Below are 4,879 nucleotides of genomic sequence, written 5' to 3' on the forward strand. Positions count from 1 at the left end.
AGAGATTCAAACCTCAAAAACGCCCCAAAGGTTGGTGCTTTATAGACATGCATGTCCAATGCATGTCTTGAACCCAAAATGGGTCAAAAGAGGGAAAATGCGACCTAACTCCATGCAATGCATCAAGACTTCACTAAAGACCAGATCCAAGCGACAATAGGGTCAACTTAAGTTGGAGATGATGGGTTTTTGGTCATAAGACATCCTATGTGCTCATATAAACCCTAATGCTTGGATCTAGGTTTCTCTATTGTACATGCTTTGAATCCAAGACTATAAACCCTAATTCTAGCATTCAAGTAATCATATTAACATGAGAATAAGTTTATAATGTTACCTTGATTTTTGTGTAGCAATAACAATCCCAATTCCTCCTTGAATTGACTTTGGAAGGCTTAGAGTCACAAGTGTCACTCCTCTAATGGCTTACAAACACCAAGAGCAAATGGAGAAGGTATAAAGAGAGAGGAGAGAGGTTAGAATTCATCCTTAGGACTTCTTGGGAACAAGTACACGAATTCTAAGGCCTTAGGGTCTTTATATAGGTGTAGAGATAGGGTTTCAGTCATTATCCTTATCCAGTTGCTTATCCACCAAGCAACCCATAAGATAATCCTTGAATCCTTATCATAGTCGAATTCTAAGGCCTTATCACCTCACATTCGTTCACCCTATAGTTAAGGTAATCCTTACCTTATTTTGTAACTATCACATAATTACAAATCAGCCCCTCTAGTTTAATTAATTACACTTGATCACAAAATTAATTCCTAATTAATTATTGACCAATATTAATTAAACAAATATGATTTCTCCTTTAATATATTATTCTTATAACATATTAATAAATCATAATAACCTCTATCTCTTTATTTATTTCTCCAATCAAGTTGCTTTGGTGAAGGCAACCCAAAAGGACCATGCACCATCGGGTCAAGTACATAGCAAAATAGTTATGGACTTAGACACTAATCCAACAGTCTCCCACTTGGATAAGTCTAATAACTATTCTGCGTATGACTTCAGATCCTGATCTGCAATCGTAGCTTTCCAAAGCCGCTGTCAACTCGGATCCTATCAGATACGCGTGTCCTTAGATAAGGGATCATATATTCCTCCATTCTAGATATCATATGAGATATGATTTCAAATCATTCTCTTTGTACTACTTCTCGATTTCCGATTGATGATGACTGACCAATTGAACAAATCAAATTAGCCCTAGCCCGGCCGAGCATTTAAGTTTGTCATCACTAAACCATCGATGGGCCCAAAGATATCGCTTTTATCCTACTTTGAATAAAAGGAACGGATAAACTTTGATACAATGCTTGCTTGCACTCACTCACCGAATCACACACAACAATATGTTTTATAACACCAAGTTACTAGTGCGTTTACATATTATCAATGTGTAACCAAGTAGCAAGATACAACTCCCACATATCGGTTTCAAGAATATAAGATGTTATCGTATCACCAATCACTCGTGATACAATTCATGGAGTGATCCAAGTGAGCGTGGGTTTAATCCAATGCTCAAATCATATTCGTAAGCACTCATGAACATTGCAGCAAACATTTGCTTATGTCTAATACTCTTTTAGACAATTCACACACAAATTCACGATAGTCTTCATTCATATCTACTTCCAACATATGAACGACTGTGGCCCGTTCGAATAATTCGATTATTCATAATAAACTCAATTATTCTAGAAGTCAAAACATGCAAAGTGAAACACAAGAATAATACTAATCCCATATGGCCTCAACCCTTTGAGCATAAATAAAACACGTTTTATTTATCACCATATTGATTACTCATTATTTGTCGTTTCGGTTAATCAACTTCTTACTTGAAGTACAACACTTGTCCCATGCTCCTAGCATGCACACAATGTTTACCTATGGTTCTTACTTTGTGAAATAGATCAATTGAACACATTTCCAATCTTTCTCATTTTACAACTCCAAATCCTTTTTCATAAGTGTAAGAATATCAAATTCTTGTTACTTATAGAATATACTAGATTCTAACACTTTATGCAACGATCCTTTTGTAATGTCACTGCACCAAAGTCACAAAGACTATTGCCAATGATATTACAAAGTCCTCTATCAGAGATTGTTACAAGACAATTCCTTAGATATGATGTCTCTCTTTCAAAGTACATTCCTTTGAACATCCTTTTGCATAATAGTTTCTAATCTAGACATAGATTTTCAATATTTACTTCCTAATATGAACACGCTTCCATATTTTCCTCATGACAACTCATTCTTAATAGAATCTTTTCTATTTGTAATGATGTCGATATGGTCCATCCAATATGGAAACATTTCCATATTTTCCAATACTATACTTCCAACTACTCACAAGCGACCAATCCTCGTCGAACTTTGGATTGTCCTTTGATAGTTGTTTAATTATTTTAGTCAAAACCGATTCTAGTCCCTTTTCCCTCTAAATGCGCTAGACATTTGGAAAATTTTAGAATGGTCAAACATTAAAGCATTTGCAATCGATCCTATACCCGAAGCGTATGGGACACGATGCACAATGTTTTATTTGCTATGTTCTTAAAATTCGAATTGGGAAAAAGAATGCCGTAATCATAATCGAAATTTTAAGAACACACTATGTACCTTTGACTAAATTTATTAACATTTCTCAACCTAAGCCTTTAGATTTGAAATGAAGCATAATATTCTCTCACTTAATTATAGCAAAACAACTATACCATCCTTACGACTTTGCAAAGAATGACTCTTGTTTTCTATAATTAATATTGCCAATTTGCAATACTTTCCATAATAATCATACAATCATAACTTTTATGCTCCCACTATCATGATGATTACTATAAAACATAACACTTATGCTCCCACTAGCTTCGACATGTATTCAAAACATCTTAACTTCCAGAAAAACAATACTTATTGAATTTCTTAAGTCCATGTTTCTAATACTTAATGCTTTGATAATCTTTTATCAAGGCCTCTTAAACTTATACACCTTTGCCTTAGATAGTTCATATGTGTGTCTAAACATTTAAGACTAATTGCCAAACCTCACAATTCAAATTATGGAAAGGGATACCGTAACCATAATCGAATTCGAGAATGCAATTTTACAATCACTATCCTTTTAAAATCTTTCTTGGTGAAAGCATTTCCTCACAATCATTTTCATGAAGGAGGAAATATTATGACACTTAGATTTTAATGTTGTATATGTTCCTATCCATGTGAATTTGTTAAAAAAACAAAATTTATGACAAATTCAAACTCATATGGACCGAACTTTCTTAATCTTGATTTCTTGCCTTATGGTAGTACAGCTGCCCACCACATTTTCCAAGTAGTTAAGCAGCTCACCTTTTCCTATCAATGTACCTTTCATTGATTAAGGTGCCTTGCCTTTTATGCATTCAAAATGAGAACTCATAGAACTCACATGCATAATTAACTCAATTGGATACAGCACAGAATCAAAATAATGTCAACAGGATAGGTTGTAAACCTCAACTCGTGTGCTAGTGATGATCGATAAGGTTTATTTGATTTGTTCTTGAAACCTTTCCAGACCAATAAGACTCCCACTGACTCCTTGACATATAAGATTCTTTTGTCATTAACCATTTATTGACAAACAAATATTCAAGAGTTAGTGTAGTTTTTATCAAAACACTTCATAAATTGGTCCTAGTTGATCTTTGTCTTCTTCAAGACATCACAACTTTCCACATTTGATGAATGTTATAAACCTTTTAATACTTTTCACTCATTGTCACAATCTTAACTTTAAGACTTTTTATTGGAATGAAGTATGATTGACTTCTTGATTTAACCATTTCTTCAATTCTTGAATCCTCTTCTTAGACATACAATTGTACTAAGACTCACTTAGAGAATCAATTGAGATATGGTTCTTAATCATTAAGATCTATCATAAAGCATAAAAGCTACTCCCCCTTCTTCTTAGAATGGAGAAACTTTTATTTTTCTGCATACTTGATTCTTCTTATTCGTTCTACTATTGATCTAAACCCTTTAATCAATTCAGAAACTACACCTATTCTTATAAGTATAGTCATATTTACTAAACCTTTAGTAAATCATGACGAATATCTTTGTTACTCTTATGGTGAACTTAATCAACACGCAACTTTGTGTGCTTGATTTCCTAATTCTTCACTTGACACTTTGTCAACGAATTTGTCTAATTTCCAAATATGAAATTTCTCATTCATCATGCAACCAAGTTGCGTGATTTTAAATTTCAGTCCAATTGAAATTTGGGCGATGAGAAACTCTCCCTATTTGGTAAATTCTTGACATTTCCATAAATAACATAACTAAGAATCATATCCATTCGTTGTAGAAATATTCAAACATCAATTTTCATAATGATTTCATTGCAAGGAAATAAACAAATAAATAAGTAAGTCAAAATTTATTTTATTTATAAAAGCAGCGGAAAAACATTTGTCCTTACAATGCAAAATCCATTGAAAACTATGTAAAAAAAATGAAAATTTTCTAACAACTCTATCATAACTATCTAAGCTCAAAATCCAATCTTCAAGTCCATGCGATCAAGATCCATCCCTTGTGATTAGATTCATCTTGCTCTCTTATCAAGCTTCCTTTCTTTTCACCGATCCTTCAAAACATTCAAATGCAATCTTATCACATCATGTATTAAGAATTAATGAATAGGAACTTAATGGAGTTAGATAGTGGATTCTTACCTAAAGTAGATCCATACGTTCTTACTCTCCCATCTCTTAGATCTCTTAGGTAATTAGGGCAACTTCGTCTCCAATGCCCCATTCTCTTGGCAATAAAAGCAAATTGACTCTTTTGGAACAAC

This window comes from Lactuca saligna, chromosome 8 (assembly GCF_052625555.1).
Source record: "Lactuca saligna cultivar CGN05327 chromosome 8, ASM5262555v1, whole genome shotgun sequence".
Lineage (NCBI taxonomy): Eukaryota > Viridiplantae > Streptophyta > Magnoliopsida > Asterales > Asteraceae > Lactuca > Lactuca saligna.